The sequence below is a fragment of the Oncorhynchus keta genome, chromosome 35 (assembly GCF_023373465.1).
Source record: "Oncorhynchus keta strain PuntledgeMale-10-30-2019 chromosome 35, Oket_V2, whole genome shotgun sequence".
NCBI classification, from domain to species: domain Eukaryota; kingdom Metazoa; phylum Chordata; class Actinopteri; order Salmoniformes; family Salmonidae; genus Oncorhynchus; species Oncorhynchus keta.
This window is the reverse complement of record NC_068455.1, coordinates 64623979-64644016: the sequence shown is the minus strand read 5'-3', so window position 1 is coordinate 64644016 and position 20038 is coordinate 64623979. Positions and strand designations below refer to the sequence as shown.

The window sequence follows — 20038 nt, the reverse complement described above, 5'->3', positions numbered from 1 at the left end:
TGGAAAGGCAGTTTGCTAGTTACAGCATCAGCGAGCGCTCTGGAAAGACAGCGGGAGAGTGGAAAGGCAGTTTGCTAGTTACAGCATCAGCTAGCGCTCTGGAAAGACAGCGGGAGAGTGGAAAGGCAGTTTGCAAGTTACAGCATCAGCGAGCGCTCTGGAAAGACAGCGGGAGAGTGGAAAGGCAGTTTGCTAGTTACAGCATCAGCTAGCGCTCTGGAAAGACAGCGGGAGAGTGGAAAGGCAGTTTGCTAGTTACAGAATCAGCTAGCGCTCTGGAAAGACAGCGGGAGAATGGAAAGGCAGTTTGCTAGTTACAGCATCAGAGCGCTCTGGAAAGACAGCAGAGAGTAGAAAGGCAGTTTGCTAGTTACAGCATCAGCGAGCGCTCTGGAAAGACAGCAGAGAGTAGAAAGGCAGTTTGCTAGTTACAGCATCAGCGAGCGCTCTGGAAAGACAGCAGAGAGTGGAAAGGCAGTTTGCTAGTTACAGCATCAGCGAGCGCTCTGAAAAGACAGCAGAGAGTAGAAAGGCAGTTTGCTAGTTACAGCATCAGCGAGCGCTCTGAAAAGACAGCAGAGAGTGGAAAGGCAGTTTGCTAGTTACATCATCAGAGCGCTCTGGAAAGACAGCAGAGAGTGGAAAGGCAGTTTGCTAGTTACAGCATCAGCGAGCGCTCTGGAAAGACAGCAGAGAGTGGAAAGGCAGTTTGCTAGTTACAGCATCAGAGCGCTCTGGAAAGACAGCAGAGAGTGGAAAGGCAGTTTGCTAGTTACAGCATCAGCGAGCGCTCTGGAAAGACAGCAGAGAGTGGAAAGGCAGTTTGCTAGTTACAGCATCAGCTAGCGCTCTGGAAAGACAGCAGAGAGTGGAAAGGCAGTTTGCTAGTTACAACATCAGATGAGCTAACGTTAGTAACCAAACCAATTCGCTATAGTATTAACTGGTATATGACTCCTTGCCGTTCCTCAAGTTATAATGCATTAGTTGCTTACTGGACCCTGGCAATTTGTGTGAAATGTTAACTATCTAACGAACTAACTACTATCTATGAACTAATGTTTTCCCTCGACAGTATGTGGTTAATTTTCAGAATAAGAGAATTAGGTGAAAATGAGGCGTTGCTTGTTAAACAAGTGGATTCAGGGATCAAGTGTAGCTGTAGCCGGGCCTGGCTTAAGTTGGATGCCACTATAGAGGTGAAAATGAGGCGTTGCTTGTTAAACAAGTGGATGCAGGGATCAAGTGTAGCTGTAGCCGGGTCTGGCTTAAGATGGATGCCTCTATAGAGGTGAAAATGAGGCGTTGCTTGTTAAACAAGTGGATGCAGGGATCAAGTGTAGCTGTAGCCGGGCCTGGCTTAAGATGGATGCCACTATAGAGGTGAAAATGAGGCGTTGCTTGTTAAACAAGTGGATTCAGGGATCAAGTGTAGCTGTAGCCGGGCCTGGCTTAAGTTGGATGCCACTATAGAGGTGAAAATGAGGCGTTGCTTGTTAAACAAGTGGATGCAGGGATCAAGTGTAGCTGTAGCCGGGCCAGGCTTAAGATGGATGCCACTATAGAGGTGAAAATGAGGCGTTGCTTGTTAAACAAGTGGATGCAGGGATCAAGTGTAGCTGTAACCTGGCCTGGCTTAAGTTGGATGACACTATAGAGGTGAAAATGAGGCGTTGCTTGTTAAACAAGTGGATTCAGGGATCAAGTGTAGCTGTAACCTGGCCTGGCTTAAGATGGATGCCACTATAGAGGTGAAAATGAGGCGTTGCTTGTTAAACAAGTGGATGCAGGGATCAAGTGTAGCTGTAACCGGGCCTGGCTTAAGATGGATGCCACTATAGAGGTGAAAATGAGGCGTTGCTTGTTAAACAAGTGGATGCAGGGATCAAGTGTAGCTGTAACCTGGCCTGGCTTAAACTGGATGCCTCTATAGAGGTGAAAATGAGGCGTTGCTTGTTAAACAAGTGGATGCAGGGATCAAGTGTAGCTGTAACCTGGCCTGGCTTAAGTTGGATGACACTATAGAGGTGAAAATGAGGCGTTGCTTGTTAAACAAGTGGATTCAGGGATCAAGTGTAGCTGTAACCTGGCCTGGCTTAAGATGGATGCCACTATAGAGGTGAAAATGAGGCGTTGCTTGTTAAACAAGTGGATTCAGGGATCAAGTGTAGCTGTAACCTGGCCTGGCTTAAGATGGATGCCTCTATAGAGGTGAAAATGAGGCGTTGCTTGTTAAACAAGTGGATTCAGGGATCAAGTGTAGCTGTAACCTGGCCTGGCTTAAGATGGATGCCTCTATAGAGGTGAAAATGAGGCGTTGCTTGTTAAACAAGTGGATTCAGGGATCAAGTGTAGCTGTAACCTGGCCTGGCTTAAGATGGATGCCACTATAGAGGTGAAAATGAGGCGTTGCTTGTTAAACAAGTGGATTCAGGGATCAAGTGTAGCTGTAACCTGGCCTGGCTTAAGATGGATGCCTCTATAGAGGTGAAAATGAGGCGTTGCTTGTTAAACAAGTGGATTCAGGGATCAAGTGTAGCTGTAACCTGGCCTGGCTTAAGATGGATGCCTCTATAGAGGTGAAAATGAGGCGTTGCTTGTTAAACAAGTGGATTCAGGGATCAAGTGTAGCTGTAACCTGGCCTGGCTTAAGATGGATGCCACTATAGAGGTGAAAATGAGGCGTTGCTTGTTAAACAAGTGGATTCAGGGATCAAGTGTAGCTGTAACCTGGCCTGGCTTAAGATGGATGCCTCTATAGAGGTGAAAATGAGGCGTTGCTTGTTAAACAAGTGGATTCAGGGATCAAGTGTAGCTGTAACCTGGCCAGGCTTAAGTTGGATGCCTCTATAGAGGTGAAAGGAACGCAACATACTTTCCCTATGTCTCTCTTTTTCAGTCAGTGGATAAAAGGGGTAAGCCAGGTGTCCTCTCTGCCTGAAAGAGATCCATTATGTCAACAATGTGTATCATGCTCTGCTGGAACATTGTAGAACAGATGTCCGCAGGCAGAAAGTGTACAATGTAATAATGTGCAGTGTAGCCCACAAATATTGCTTTTGTTGTGTTGAACTTGACAGTAACACTTGCGAGTGAGTGAGTGAGGAGGGATGATTGAGTTTTTTTACTCTGTGAACGTTATTTTTGCACACATGTAGCCTTGTGCACTTGATCGATGTCTGCTGTAGTGACCACTATAATAGAGCAAAAATAGAATGCCTGTTTGTTTCATTCTATTTCTACTTTAAGATGTGTTTTTCCGAAGTGCAATATTTAGATGTGTGTGGTCACAAGCGTTCTATTATAAAGGCTGTCATGGTTAACTGATATATTAGTGTATTGTGTTTTTTCTCAAGACTTGAGTGTCATTTGCAGTAAAGTCTAGGCAGCAAATAACATTGGATTGCTTTCTTTACATTTTGTAGCTGTGAGTTTTAGCTGTGAGGCCTCAAGTAGCCTAGTAGTTAGAGTGTTGGACTAGTAACCGAAAGTTTGCTGGATCGAATCCCCGAGCTGACAAGGTAAAAATCTGTTGCTCTGCCTCTGAATAAGGCAGTTAACCCACTGTTCCCCGGTAGGCCGTCATTTTAAATAGGAATGTGTTCTTTTAACTGACTTGCCTAGTTACATAAATGTTCAATTTTAAAATGTGTATTTAAGAACATTAAGCACTTTTTATTTTAAACACAGAGATTGATCATGTAGCTTGTATTCTTTGTTGTTTAATTAGATATAACATGTATTTCCCCCTAGCAGGGATTTTTTTGCATGTTTCAGTGGGGGGTCTCGACTTTTTGTTGGCTCTCACCAGTTGGCATCCCTGCCAGATGCATCATTCGAACAAAAACAATTAGCCAGCCAGCTAGCTAGCCAAGCCAAAATGAGTTGACCTGCCAGTCCATCTGCAAATCTGTGCGTCAAAATCGCCAGCACTACCCAATACAACTCAATGTTATCAAAAACAAAACAGCTGATAAAATAAAAACTAAATTAATAACACTGATTACATATGTACATATTTACCTGAGCTCTCTGCATAGGCTGCCACTAGGGCGCCATGGCAACTACAGAACTGACCATGATTCTTCCAGGTAGACATCGGCTACTATGTAGTTACCATTTCATTGAGAAGGTTTTTGGGAATGCCTTTCCATCTACTAGAAGACAGTTATCAATTGCATCGCTAACGGCTGCACTAAGTGGTAGACATACGAGCACCGTACACTCACACAGACAGGGGCAGTCCATTGCTGGTTCCTCTTCAGATAGTTGCAGGGAATACGAGTCACCGATGCATTATGTTCATGTCTTATGATAAACTAGGAATGTGAATTCCTTTGAGGATCATTTCAAACCATTTAGTTGATTTCCAAACGTGAGACACATTTAGTAGAACTGAAAGTAACTCAATTCTATTACCGAACCGTTTTTCATGTCGTAGTGTAAAAGAGTATCAGAGTTTTGTGTTACCGTGCAACACTAGTTTGTGTACATGATTTAACTCCACAATTTAACCTGGTTTAATTACAGCACTGCTCTGCCCGTGTAATCACCTAGCTGTGATTTGCATAAAGGTGTGTGTGTGTGTGTGTGTGTGTGTGTGTGTGTGTGTGTGTGTGTGTGTGTGTGTGTGTGTGTGTGTGTGTGTGTGTGTGTGTGTGTGTGTGTGTGTGTGTGTGTGTGTGTGTGTGCGAGGCCGGGTAAAGGGTATAACTACAGCTGTGTATCTGAGAAACCCATAGCATGTCCTCTGTATGGAGGAGCGGGTGGTGGAGCGCAGGGGGGGCATGCCTCTGGTCACGGCCAACCACGGAGATGCTGTACCTGGGGACAGGGAGTAGGGGCAGGCTGGAGCAGAGGCTGGAGCATGGAGAGACAGAAAGATAGCTAGGGCAGCGGAGAGAGAGAAAGAGCAGGTGTGGCCTGGCCCTAGAAGCTCTCATAACAGCTGTTACTAGGCTGGAGAGGGATGAGGGACAGCTTGTGTGTGGAACGCATGAGTAACTTTCCATCCTCCACCCCGTCCTTAGTTGTCTGGCTGTCTTCAGCCTTGTGATCTGTATGTCTGTGTATGTCTAGCGTCCTCTTCTCTCTGCTGTATATTATATGGAGGGTTATCATGAGTTAAGTAGGGAGGGGTCTTTCCCCGTCAATCATATGTACACACACACACTCTCTCTCCTCTCCTCTCCTCTCCTCTCCCCAGCCCCAGGTGTTAGGTAGCATAGTGAGGCTGATGGGTCATAGCACTGACGATGGCTGGGTGGAGGTCTGGGAGAGAGAGAGAGAGAGCAGAGGAGATGAGCCCAACTGTGGCCCAGTGGAGCGCCAGAGAGGGAGAGAGACAGCTGGATCTCCAACAGAGTCAGACTCTCTTCCGGCGCCGACAGAGATGGCCGCCTCGCTTCGCGTTCCTAGGAAACTATGCAGTATTTTGTTATTTCTTACATTGGTACCCCAGGTAATCTTAGGTTTTATTACATACAGTCAGGAGGAACTACTGGATATAAGAGCAACGTCAACTCACCATCATTACGACCAGGAATACGACTTTCCCGAAGCGGATCCTCTGTTTTGCCCACCACCCAGGACAATGGATCGGATCCCAGCCGGCGAACCAAAACAACGACGCCGTAAAAGGGGCAGATGAAGCACCCTTCTGGTCAGGCTCAGGAGACGGGCACATCGCGCACCGCTCCCGAGCATACTACTCGCCAATGTCCAGTCTCTTGACAACAAGATAGATGAAATCCGAGCAAGGGTAGCATTCCAGAGAGACATAAGAGACTAACGTTTTTTGCTTCACGGAAACATGGCTCACTCACTCACACGCTATTGGAGTCGGTACAGCCACCTGGTTTCTTCACGCATCGCGCCGACAGAAACAAGCATCTTTCTGGGAAGAAGAGCGGCGGGGGTGTCTGCCTTATGATTATCGAGACGTGGTGTGATCATAACAACATACAGGAACTCAAGTCCTTCTGTTCACCTGACTTCCTCACAATCAAATGTCGACCGCATTATCTACCAAGAGATTTCTCTTCGATTATAATCACAGCCGCATATATTCCCCCCCAAGCGGACACAGATGGCCCTGAACAAACTTTATTTGACTCTATGTCAATTGGAAACCACTGTCACGCCGTGACCGTAGAGAGCGTTTTATGTCTCTATTTTGGTTTGGTCAGGGTGTGATTTGGATGGGCAGTCTATGTCCTATGATTTTCTATTTCTATGTGTTTGGCCGGGTGTGGTTCTCAATCAGAGGCAGCTGTCTATCGTTGTCTCTGATTGAGAACCATACCTAGGTACCCTTTTCCCCCACTTGTTTTGTGGGAAGTTAACTTTGTCTTTGTTCAGGGCACATAGCCCAAAGCTTCACGGTTTGGTTTTGTTCTTTGTTTTGTCTGCGTCATTTTTAATAAAGAGAAAATGTACGCTTACCATGCTGCACCTTGGTCCAGTCCTTCAGCCAGCCGTGACAGAACTTCCCACCACCAATGGACCAAGTAGCATGGTATGGTGGACTCCTGGACAAGGGAGGACGTTCTGGATGGCAAGCAAGTCTACACATGGGAGGAGATCCTGGAGGGAAGGGGTCGCCTTCCATGGGAACAGGTGGAGGCAGCTAGGAGAGCAGAGGCAGCCGGAGAAAGGAACCAGCGGTATGTGGGAACACGGCTGGCAAAGAAGCCCGAGAGGCAGCCCCCAAAAATGTTTGGGGGGGGGGGGGGCACACGGGGAGTGTGGCAGAGTCAGGAAGCAAACTCCCCGTGCTTACCATGGAGAGCATGGGACTGGTCAGGTCCCGTGCTATGGGGTGATGCTCACGGTGTCGAGGCGGAGCATTCACAGGCCGGTGTGCTCAGTGCCAGCGTCCCCCATTTGCCGGGTGGCATCCATCCAGAACGGGTGGGGCCAGCTCTGCGCTCGAGACCACCAATGCCCCTCCACGGCCAAGTGTATCCGGTGCCTCGGCCAAGGAAGAGGCCTCCTGGATGTCTCCCAAGCCCGGTGAGTCCGGTGCCTGCTCCCAGAGCCAGGTCTCCTGTGTGTCTCCCCAGTCTGGTGAGTCCTGTGCCTGCCTCCTGTCCGGAGCTGCCAGAGTCTCCCTCCTGTCCGGAGCTGCCAGAGTCTCCCTCCTGCCGGGTGCCCACTACAAGTGTCCCCAGTCCGGGGTCGGTGGCGAGCCAGAGGTGGAGCGGGGTCTTCATCCCTCGCCAGGGCCGCCACCGCGGAGAAATGCCCACCCAGACCCTCCCCTATAGGTTCAGGTTTTGCCGCACCTTTGGGGGGTGGGGTACTGTCACGCCCTGACCGTAGAGAGCGTTTTATGTCTCTATTTTGGTTTGGTCAGAGTGTGATTTGGGTGGGCAGTCTATATTCTATGATTTTCTATTTCTATGTGTTTGGCCGGGTGTGGTTCTCAATCAGAGGCAGCTGTCTATCGTTGTCTCTGATTGAGAACCATACTTAGGTACCCTTTTCCCCCACCTGTTTTGTGGGAAGTTAACTTTGACTTTGTTCAGGGCACATAGCCCAAAGCTTCACGGTTTGGTTTTGTTCTTTGTTTTGTCGGCGTCATTTTTAATAAAGAGAAAATGTAAGCTTACCATGCTGCACCTTGGTCCAGTCCTTCAGCCAGCCGTGACAACCACATATCCTGAGGCTGCATCCATTGTAGCTGGGGATTTTAACAAGGCTAATCTGAAAACAAGACTCCCTAAATTCTACCAGCATATCGATTGTGCTACCAGGGCTGGTAAAACCCTGTATCATTGTTATTCTAACTTCCGCGATGCATATAAGGCCCTCCCCCGCCCTCCTTTCGGGAAAGCTGACCACGACTTCATGTAGTTGCTCCCTGCCTATAGACAGAGACTACAACAGGAAGATCCCGTGCTCAGGTCTGTTCAACGCTGGTCTGACCAATCTGATTCCACGCTTCAAGATTGCTTCAATCACGTGGATTGGGATATGTTCCGCATTGCTTCAAACAACAACATTGACAAATACGCTGATTCGGTGAGCGAGTTCATTAGAAAGTGCATCAGCGATGTCATACCCACAGCAACTATTAATACATTCCCAAACCAGAAACCGTGGATTGATGGTAGCATTTGCATGAAACTGAAAGCATGAAACCACTGCTTTTAACCAGGGCAAGGTGACCGGAAACATGACCGAAATACAAACAGTGTAGCTATTCCCTCCGCAAGGCAATCAAACAAACTAAGCGTCAGTATAGAGACAAAGTAGAGTTGCAGTGCAACGGCTCAGACACGAGGTATGTGGTAGGGTCTACAGTCAATCACGGATTACAAAAAGAAAACCAGCCTTGTCGCGGACCAGGACAGACTAAACAACTTCTTTGCTCGCTTTGAGGACAATACAGTGCCACTGACACAGCCCGTTACTAAAACCTGCGGATTCTCCTTCACTGCAGCCAACGTAAGTAAAACATTTAAACGTGTTAACCCTCGCAAGGCTGCAGGCCCAGACGGCATCCCCAGCCACGTCCTCAGAGCATGCACAGACCAGCTGGCTGGTGTGTTTATGGACATATTCAATCAATTCTTATCCCAGTCTGCTGTTCCCACATGCTTCAAGAGGGCCACCATTGTTCCTGTTCCCAAGAAAGCTAAGGTAACTGAGCTAAACGACTATCGCCCCGTAGCACTCACTTCCGGCATCATAAAGTGCTTTGAGAGACTAGTCAAGGACCACATCACCTCCACCCTACCTGACACCCTAGACCTACTCCAATTTGCTTACCGCCCCAATAGGTCCACAGATGACGCAATCGCAACCACACTGCACACTGCCCTAACCCATCTGGACAAGAGGAATACCTATGTGAGAATGCTGTTCCTAATACCTATGTGAGAATGCTGATCCTGGGTCTCGACCCCGCCCTGGACTTCCTGACGGGCCGCCCCCAGGTAGGTAAAAACATCTCCACCCCACTGATCCTCAACACTGGGGCCCCACAGGGGTGCGCTCGGAGCCCTCTCCTGTACTCCCTGTTCACCCACGACTGCGTGGCCATGCACGCCTCCAACTCAATCATCAAGTTTGCAGATGACACTACAGTGGTAGGCTTGATTACCAACAATGACGAGATGCCCTACAGGGAGGTGAGGGCTCTCGGAGTGTGGTGTCAGGAAAATAACCTCACACTCAACGTCACAAAGCAAAGGAGATGGTTGTAGACTTCAGGAAACAGCAGAGGGAGCACCCCCCTATCCACATCGATGGGACAGTAGTGGAGAGGGTAGTACGTAGTTTTGGCATTGTTAGATTAGATTACTCGGAACTAGAAGCACAAGATTTTCGCTACGCTCGCATTAACATCTGCTAACCATGTGTATGTGACAAATAAAATGTGATTTGAATTGATTTGAGAGGAAAACAGCCAGGATAGGAGAGAGGGAGGCAGGGGAGAGAGGGGGAGGCAGGGGAGAGAGAGGGAGGCAGGGGAGAGAGGGGGAGGCAGGGGAAAGAGGGGGAGGCAGGGGAGAGAGGGGGAGGCAGGGGAGAGAGCGGGAGGCAGGGGAGAGAGAGGGAGGCAGAGGAGAGAGAGGGAGGCAGGGGACAGAGGGGGAGGCAGGGGAGAGAGAGGGAGGCAGGGGAGAGAGAGGGAGCAGGTGAGAGAGGGGGAGGCAGGGGAGAGAGAGGGAGGCAGGGGAGAGAGGGGAGGCAGGGGAGAGAGAGGGAGACAGGGGAGAGAGGGGGAGAGGGGAGAGAGGGAGGCAGGGGAGAGAGGGGAGGCAGGGGAGAGAGAGGGAGGCAGGGGAGAGGGGGAGGCAGGGGAGAGGGGGGAGGCAGGGGAGAGAGGGGGAGGCAGGGGAGAGAGGGGAGGCAGGGGAGAGAGGGGGAGGCAGGGGAGAGAGGGGGAGGAGGCAGGGGAGAGAGGGGAGGCAGGGGAGAGAGCGGGAGGCAGAGGGGGAGAGAGGGGGAGGCAGGGGAGAGAGGGGGAGGCAGGGGAGAGAGGGGGAGGCAGGGAGAGAGAGGGAGGCAGGGAGGGGGGGAGGCAGGGGAGAGAGAGGAGGCAGGGGAGAGAGAGGGAGGCAGGGGAGAGAGGTGGAGGCAGGGGAGAGAGGGGGAGGCAGGGGACAGAGGGGGAGGCAGGGGAGAGAGGGGGAGGCAGGGTCATAGTGTGAGGAAGGAGAGGTGATGAGGTGAATGATCAGATGCTCAGGATCTTCTAATCCTGTATTGAAGCTGTAGCAGCCCGGGACATTAGCTATGCTTACAATGTAAACACATGGACATGAATAACTGTTCACTCATAATGGATATCTGTGGTGATAAGTCACATTAACAGACATCCACGACTAGCTCAATAGTATCGAGGTTACTATTTACACAGCCACAAACCAGAGGCCAGAGGCTGCAGTAGGGTTGTGTCCCAAATGGCATGTAATTCCCTATATAGTGCACTACATTTGACCGCAGCTCTATGGGCCCTGGACAAAAGAAGTGCACTTCATATGGAATAGGGCACCATTAGAGACACACACTAGCTTACAGTCTGACTTGTTAATGGGACATAGAAAGAGCTCACCATCTAACAGTCCAGGGGATGATTCAGTGAGTGTCAGTCTCTAGTTGTGATGTATGTCCTGCTATTATGTACCATGTAGCTCCACTTAGAAAGACAAGGTGTTGGAGATGTGACACATAATCTCACTCATCGGTCATCATTTAGACTGGGCAGTGAGGGAGACAGGGACAGAGAATTGGAGGGACAGTGAGGGAGACAGGGACAGAGAAATGGAGGGACATTGAGGGAGACAGGGACAGAGAAATGGAGGGACAGTGAGGGCGACAGGGACAGAGAAATGGAGGGACATTGAGGGAGACAGGGACAGAGAAATGGAGGGACATTGAGGGAGACGGGGACAGAGAATTGGAGGGACAGTGAGGGAGACAGGGACAGAGAAATGGAGGGACATTGAGGGAGACAGGGACAGAGAAATGGAGGGACAGTGAGGGCGACAGGGACAGTGAGGGCGACAGGGACAGAGAAATGGAGGGACAGTGAGGGAGACAGGGACAGAGAAATGGAGGGACATTGAGGGAGACAGGGACAGAGAAATGGAGGGAAAGTGAGGGATATGGGGACAGAGAAATGGAGGGAAAGTGAGGGATATGGGGACAGAGAAATGGAGGGAAAGTGAGGGAGATGGGGACAGAGAAATGGAGGGACATTGAGGGAGACAGGGACAGAGAAATGGAGGGGCATTGAGGGAGACAGGGACAGAGAAATGGAGGGAAAGTGAGGGATATGGGGACAGAGAAATGGAGGGACAGTGAGGGAGACGGGGTCAGAGAAATGGAGGGACAGTGAGGGAGACAGGGACAGAAAAATAGAGGGACCTTGAGGGAGACAGGGACAGAGAAATTGAGGGACCTTGAGGGAGATGGGGACAGAGAAATGTCGGGACCTTGAGGAGAAAAATTAGGATGGAAAGAATGTAAGGATGAGAGAAACAGAACAACAGACGGGGTCTAAAGAGGGTGGAGGGGAGAAGAAATGGAGGAGAATAGGAGATGAGGAGTAGAGAGGGGAAGAGAGGGGAGAAGAAATGGAGGAGAATAGGAGATGAGGAGTAGAGAGGGGAGGGGAGAAGAAATGGAGGAGAATAGGAGATGAGGAGTAGAGAGGGGAGGGGAGAAGAAATGGAGGAGAATAGGAGATGAGGAGTAGAGAGGGGAAGAGAGGGGAGAAGAAATGGAGGAGAATAGGAGATGAGGAGTAGAGAGGGGAAGAGAGGGGAGAAGAAATGGAGGAGAATAGGAGATGAGGAGTAGAGAGGGGAAGAGAGGGGAGAGGAAATGGAGGAGAATAGGAGATGAGGAGTAGAGAGAGGAGGGGAGAAGAAATGGAGGAGAATAGGAGATGAGGAGTAGAGAGGGGAGGGGAGAAGAAATTGAGGAGAATAGGAGATGAGGAGTAGAGAGGGGAAGGGAGAAGAAATGGAGGAGAATATGAGATGAGGAGTAGAGAGGGGAGGGGAGAAGAAATGGAGGAGAATAGGAGATGAGGAGTAGAGAGGGGAGGGGAGAAGAAATGGAGGAGAATAGGAGATGAGGAGTAGAGAGGGGAGGGGAGAAGAAATGGAGGAGGATAGGAGATGAGGAGTAGAGAGGGGAGGGGAGAAGAAATGGAGGAGAATAGGAGATGAGGAGTAGAGAGGGGAGGGGAGAAGAAATGGAGGAGGATAGGAGATGAGGAGTAGAGAGGGGAGGGGAGAAGAAATGGAGGAGAATAGGAGATGAGGAGTAGAGAGGGGAGGGGAGAAGAAATGGAGGAGAATAGGAGATGAGGAGTAGAGAGGGGAGGGGAGAAGAAATGGAGGAGAATAGGAGATGAGGAGTAGAGAGGGGAGGGGAGAGGAAATGGAGGAGAATAGGAGATGAGGAGTAGAGAGAGGAGGGGAGAAGAAATGGAGGAGAATAGGAGATGGGGAGGGGAGAAGAAATGGAGGAGAATAGGAGATGAGGAGTAGAGAGGGGAGGGGAGAAGAAATGGAGGAGAATAGGAGATGAGGAGTAGAGAGGGGAGGGGAGAAGAAATGGAGGAGAATAGGAGATGAGGAGTAGAGAGGGGAGGGGAGAAGAAATGGAGGAGAATAGGAGACGAGGAGTAGAGAGGGGAGGGGAGAAGAAATGGAGGAGAATAGGAGATGGGGAGGGGAGAAGAAATGGAGGAGAATAGGAGATGAGGAGTAGAGAGGGGAGGGGAGAAGAAATGGAGGAGAATAGGAGATGTGGAGTAGAGAGGGGAGGGGAGAAAATAATGGAGGAGAATAGGAGATGAGGAGTAGAGAGGGGAGGGGAGAAGAAATGGAGGAGAATAGGAGATGAGGAGTAGAGATGGGAGGGGAGAAGAAATGGAGGATAATAGGAGATGAGGAGTAGAGAGGGGAGGGGAGAAGAAATGGAGGAGAATAGGAGATGAGGAGTAGAGAGGGGAGGGGAGAAGACATGGAGGAGAATAGGAGATGAGGAGTAGAGAGGGGAGGGGAGGGGAGAAGAAATGGAGGAGAATAGGAGATGAGGAGTAGAGAGGGGAGGGGAGAAGAAATGGAGGAGAATAGGAGATGAGAAGTAGAGAGGGGAGGGGAGAAGAAATGGAGGAGAATAGGAGATGAGGAGTAGAGAGGGGAGGGGAGAAGAAATGGAGGAGAATAGGAGATGAGGAGTAGAGAGGGGAGGGGAGGGCAGAAGAAATGGAGGAGAAGAGGAAATGAGGAGTAGAGAGGGGAGGGGAGGGGAGAATAAATGGAGGAGAATAGGAGATGAGGATTATAGAGCGGAGGGGAGGGGAGGGGAGAAGAAATGGAGGAGAATAGGAGATGAGGAGTAGAGAGGGGAGGGGAGAAGAAATGGAGGAGAATAGGAGATGAGGAGTAGAGAGGGGAGGGGAGAAGAAATGGAGGAGAATAGGAGATGAGGAGTAGAGAGGGAGGGGAGAAGAAATGGAGGAGAATAGGAGATGAGGAGTAGAGAGCGGAGGGGAGGGGAGAAGAAATGGAGGAGAATAGGAGATGATGAGTAGAGAGGGGAGGGGAGAAGAAATGGAGGAGAATAAGAGGGGAGGAGTAGAGAGGGGAGGAGAGGGGAGAAGAAATGGAGGAGAATAGGAGATGAGGAGTAGAGAGGGGAGAAGAAATGGAGGAGAATAGGAGATGAGGAGTAGAGAGGGGAGGGGAGAAGAAATGGAGGAGAATAGGAGCGAGATAAGGGAGGAGTAGAGAGGGGAGGGGAGAAGAAATGGAGGAGAATAGGAGCGAGATAAGGGAGGAGTAGAGAGGGGAGGGGAGAAGAAATGGAGGAGAATAGGAGCGAGATAAGGGAGGGGTAGAGAGGGGAGGCGAGAGGAGAAAAAGAGGGTAAAGGAGAGGGGGAGAAAGGGAAGGTAGAGGAGAGGAAAGGAGAGGAAGAATAGAGGGGAGGAAAGGGAAGGTAGAGGAAAGGACAGGGACACTCAGAGGTGAAACAGTGTCAGGTGAACAATGGAGGGGAACGACAGACGTGACATCACCGTTGGGAGAAAAGGGAGAGGAGGGAAGTAATCGTGCGCGTGCCCGTGTCTGTGTGTGTCTTCATGTGTGGGTGTCTCATTCAGGCCAGCGGAGGTGCTAATCTCTTCTTGCAGAAAACAAATCTGCCTAGTTATTACTGTCATCTCTCTCTGCTTTTCTGCATCCTCCTTCCTCTCCTTTTCCAGACCTAGCCCTCGTTCTCAGTTACACTCTGTTCTCTCCCCTTTTCATCTCTCTCCTCTCCATCTCTCAGCCCAGTCAATAGGACTTTAGCTTATCAAGTCTGCCCGGGGTTGCCATGGAGACGGTCAGGATGGTCTGGGTTAGGAAGAAGAACAGGTGTGTGTGTGTCTGTAGAGGAAGGTTTTGGGAGTTATTTCTGCTGGCGTCTTAATATCTCCTCTACCCCTGTCAGGACAGATTTCACAACAGTCTGGTCCATAGAACCCACTGTCACACACACACACACACACACACACACACACACACACACACACACACACACACACACACACACACACACACACACACACACACACACACACACACACACACACACACACACACACACACACACACACACTGAGAGACCCCCAACTACAGCATGGATATAGCCTTTCTCTCACTAGGTAGTGTCCTAAATACGAATTCAGTTGACGCTGCGGTGTGTGCGTGCGTGTGTGTGTCTGCGCCGATATTCTGGATGGGATACCATCACCAGACCTTTGAACAGAATGTCTGTGGGTAATGGTAAGTGTATTCTGCGTGTGTGTCCCTGTTCTGGCCCATATTGTATAATTGAGAATGAATGTGTGCTTCACTGCAGATTTAAAAAGCAGCTCTGCAGGATTTATTTTTAGCATCACAGGCAAATGCAGCCTCTCTCGTCTCTCCTTTCCCCCTCTCTTCTCTCCCTCTCTCCCACTACCCCCTCCATCTCATCTCTCAATGCTTTCTCTTCCCCTCTGTCCATTCATCTCTGTCCACACTCGCACACACACACACACACACACACACACACACACGACACTAGCTTAACATCCTGTCTCCTTTTCTCTTCTACAAAGTTTGTCTCTAAATAGATGGTTTCTCTCTACATCCATCTCTTTCTCTCAGAGGAGTCCCAGATCTCATAGAGGTAGTGGATTAAAAAAAATAATCTCTCGCTCCAGTTGAAGTGACGTACGTACTGTACGTATGTGTCACTAAGGCAACACAGAGGCAAGGGTCACGCGCTAGCTCGACAGGCGCTAGTCACACAGCAGCGCTATGAGGAATTCCCTCAGGTTAGACCCAGGCAGGCCAGCTAGCGTGCTACAGTGCTAACAGGCTACTGTAACGCTAAAAGCTGTTAACATATTCCTATGTGGCTTGTGTTGGAATGTAGCGATAGCATAGAGTCAGCCAGTGTAGCACTAACTAGTTATTGTAAAGCTAAGAGCTATTAACATACAGTTGAAGTTGGAAGTTTATATACACCTTAGCCAAATACATTTAAACTCAGTTTTTCACAATTCCTGACATTTAATCCTAGTAGGTCAGTTAGGTCTTAGGTCAGTCATCACTATTTTAAGAATGTGAAATGTCAGAATAGTAGAGAGAATTATTTATTTCAGCTTATATTTCTTTCATCACATTCCCGGTGGGTCAGAAGTTTACATACACTCAATTAGTATTTGGTAGCATTGCCTTTAAATAGTTTAGTTTGGGTCAAATGTTTCAGGGAGCCTTACACAATAAGTTGGGGGAATTTTGGCCCATTCCCCCTGACAGAGCTGGTGTAACTTAAACAGGATTGTAGGCCTCCTTGCTCACACACACTTTTTCAGTTCTGCTCACAAATGTTTCTATAGGATTGAAGTCAGATCTTTGTGATGGCCACTCCAATACCTTGACTTTGTTGTCCGTAAACAATTTTGCCACAACTTTGGAAGTATGCTTGGGGTCCATTTGGAAGACCCATTTGCGACCAAGCTTTAACTTCCTCACTGATGTCTTGATGTTGCTTCAATATATCCACATAATTTTCCATCTCATGATGCCATCTATTTTGTGAAGTGCACCAGCCTCTCCTGCAGCAAAGCACCCCCACAACATGATGCTGCTTAACGGTTGGGATGGTGTTCTTCGGCTTGCAAGCCTCCCCCTTTTTCCTCCAAACATAATGATGGTCATTATGGTCAAACAGTTCTATTTTTGTTTCATCAGACCAGAGGACATTTCTACAAAAAGTACGATCTTTATCCCCATGTGCAGTTGCAAACCGCAGTCTGGCTTTTTTATGGTGGTTTTGGAGCAGTGTCTTCTTCCTTGCTGAGCGGCCTTTCAGGTTATGTCGATATAGGACTCGTTTCACTGTGGATATACAGTGCCTTGCGAAAGTATTCGGCCCCCTTGAACTTTGCGACCTTTTGCCACATTTCAGGCTTCAAACATAAAGATATAAAACTGTATTTTTTTGTGAAGAATCAAAAACAAGTGGGACACAATCATGAAGTGGAACGACATTTATTGGATATTTCAAACTTTTTTAACAAATCAAAAACTGAAAAATTGGGTGTGCAAAATTATTCAGCCCCTTTACTTTCAGTGCAGCAAACTCTCTCCAGAAGTTCAGTGAGGATCTCTGAATGATCGAATGTTGACCTAAATGACTAATGATGATAAATACAATCCACCTGTGTGTAATCAAGTCTCTGTATAATGCACCTGCACTGTGATAGTCTCAGAGGTCCGTTAAAAGCGCAGAGAGCATCATGAAGAACAAGGAACACACCAGGCAGGTCCGAGATACTGTTGTGAAGAAGTTTAAAGCTGGATTTGGATACAAAAAGATTTCCCAAGCTTTAAACATCCCAAGGAGCACTGTGCAAGCGATAATATTGAAATGGAAGGAGTATCAAACCACTGCAAATCTACCAAGACCTGGCCGTCCCTCTAAACTTTCAGCTCATCCAAGGAGAAGACTGATCAGAGATGCAGCCAAGAGGCCCATGATCACTCTGGATGAACTGCAGAGATCTACAGCTGAGGTGGGAGACTCTGTCCATAGGACAACAATCAGTAGTATATTCCACAAATATGGCTTTTATGGAAGAGTGGCAAGAAGAAAGCCATTTCTTAAAGATATCCATAAAAAGTGTTGTTTAAAGTTTGCCACAAGCCACCTGGGAGACACACCAAACATGTGGAAGAAGGTGCTCTGGTCAGATGAAAACAAAATTGAACTTTTTGGCAACAATGCAAAACGTTATGTTTGGTGTAAAAGCAACACAGCTCATCACCCTGAACACTCCATCCCCACTGTCAAACATGGTGGTGGCAGCATCATGGTTTGGGCCTGCTTTTCTTCAGCAGGGACAGGGAAGATGGTTAAAATTGATGGGAAGATGGATGGAGCCAAATACAGGACCATTCTGGAAGAAAACCTGATGGAGTTTGCAAAAGACCTGAGACTGGGACGGAGATTTGTCTTCCAACATGACAATGATCCAAAACATAAAGCAAAATCGACAATGGAATAGTTCAAAAATAAACATATCCAGGTGTTAGAATGGCCAAGTCCAGACCTGAATCCAATTGAGAATCTGTGGAAAGAACTGAAAACTGCTGTTCACAAATGCTCTCCATCCAACCTCACTGAGCTCGAGCTGTTTTGCAAGGAGGAATGGGAAAAAATGTCAGTCTCTCGATGTGCAAAACTGATAGAGACATACCCCAAGCGACTTACAGCTGTAATCGCAGCAAAAGGTGGCGCTACAAAGTATTAACTTAAGGGGGCTGAATCATTTTGCACGCCCAATTTTTCAGTTTTTGATTTGTTAAAAAAGTTTGAAATATCCAATAAATGTCGTTCCACTTCATGATTGTGTCCCACTTATTGTTGATTCTTCACAAAAAAATACACTTTTATATCTTTATGTTTGAAGCCTGAAATGTGGCAAAAGGTCGCAAAGTTCAAGGGGGCCGAATACTTTCGCAAGGCACTGTAAGTGCATGTAATCTTCCGACTTCAACAGTATGTATGAGCTTCCTATATGGGTGTCCATTCTGTGGCTTGTGTATTGAAAAGTAGCGCTAGCTATATTGCGATAGCCACTGTATAGACCAAGCCAGTGTAGCGCTTTAACACTAAAATGCTACCGTGTAGCTAAAAGCTACAAAGAGCCATTCTTCTGTGAGTTTCCACAATCTGTCGCCAGGCTACTGTAGCTTAGTATTGTGGCGTAATTACCGTGGTATTACCGTGGTAATCGCCATTGTCCCTGGCGACAAGATGCTGGGTCATGGCTTCAATCAGAGAGTCGGAGTGATGGAGGTGAGGGGTTTGTTCTCTCTCTCTCTCTCTCACACACACACACACACACACACACACACACACACACACACACACACACACACACACACACACACACACACACACACACACACACACACACACACACACACACACACACACACACACACACAAAACACACACACATACTGTAAATGTAATCAATACTACAGACAGAGAGGGGTTTATAGGTTTTTTAAATCAGTCAGAGATCGAACCGGTTAAAACATGACATCACACAGACAGACACTGGTACAGGGAGATGAGGGATGGAGGAGGGAAGGAGGGGATAGAGGACGTGTGATTAAACTCACCTGGTCAGAGATGGACGTGGAGACAAGGAGAAATATAAGCGCTGGAGCTGGTCATGTTTCAAAACCATGAAAGCTACCGTAGATGTTATATAATGTAGCTAATGTTATGGGGGGGAATTGAATGGTATACAGCTAATATTATGGGGGGGAATTGAATGGTATGCAGCTCATGTTATGGGGGAATTGAATGGTATGCAGCTAATGTTATCGGGGGAATTGAATGGTATGCAGCTAATGTTATCGGGGGAATTGAATGGTATGCAGCTAATATTATCGGGGAATTAAATGGTATACAGCTAATATTATCGGGGGGAATTGAATGGTATGCAGCTAATGTTATCGGGGGAATTGAATGGTATGCAGCTAATGTTATGGGGGAATTGAATTGTATGCAGCTAATGTTATGGGGGAATTGAATGGTATGCAGCTCATGTTATGGGGGAATTGAATGGTATGCAGCTCATGTTATGGGGGAATTGAATGGTATGCAGCTAATGTTATCGGGGGAATTGAATGGTATGCAGCTCATGTTATGGGGGAATTGAATGGTATACAGCTAATATTATCGGGGGGAATTGAATGGTATGCAGCGAATGTTATCGGGGGAATTGAATGGTATACAGCTAATATTATCGGGGGGAATTGAATGGTATGCAGCTCGTGTTATGGGGGAATTTAATGGTATGCAGCTCATGTTATGGGGGAATTGAATGGTATGCAGCTCATGTTATGGGGGAATTGAATGGTATGCAGCTAATGTTATCGGGGGAATTGAATGGTATGCAGCTCATGTTATCGGGGGAATTGAATGGTATACAGCTAATATTATCGGGGGGGAATTGAATGGTATGCAGCGAATGTTATCGGGGGAATTGAATGGTATACAGCTAATATTATCGGGGGAATTGAATGGTATGCAGCTCATGTTATGGGGGAATTGAATGGTATGCAGCTAATGTTATCGGGGGAATTGAATGGTATGCAGCTAATGTTATCGGGGGAATTGAATGGTATACAGCTAATATTACGGGGGGAATTGAATGGTATACAGCTAATGTTATGGGGGGGTCTCAATTCCCTCATTACATGGTGTGTATTTAACCCTCTGCTATACAGCTAATGTTATGGGGGGAATTAAATGGTATACAGCTGATATTATGGGGGGAATTGAATGGTATACAGCTAATATTATGGGGGGAATTGAATGGTATACAGCTAATGTTATGGGGGGAATTGAATGGTATACAGCTAATATTACGGGGGTGTATTGTAGGGTATACAGCTAATATTATGGGGGGAATTGAATGGTATGCAGCTAATATTACGGGGGGTGT

The 20038-nt window shown here is 47.9% G+C and overlaps 1 protein-coding gene and 1 long non-coding RNA gene across 9 annotated transcripts in view; one reads left to right on the top strand and one right to left on the bottom strand.

Annotated features, from left to right (window-relative positions):
• The window catches only part of LOC118378858 (neuroligin-2-like), a 357211-nt gene that overhangs the window by 112176 nt on the left and 224997 nt on the right, over window positions 1-20038 (bottom strand). The window lies entirely within an intron of this gene.
• LOC127916063 (uncharacterized) lies at window positions 1056-2755 on the top strand. Of its 5 annotated transcripts, none has more exons than XR_008093247.1 (3): window positions 1056-1383; window positions 1660-1935; window positions 2488-2755. It is a non-coding gene; the product is annotated as an uncharacterized LOC127916063 (long non-coding RNA). The 5 variants fall into 5 exon arrangements; XR_008093249.1 differs by having other exon boundaries at window positions 2396-2755; XR_008093248.1 differs by lacking the exon at window positions 2488-2755 and adding an exon at window positions 2120-2479 and having other exon boundaries at window positions 1056-1291; window positions 1752-1935.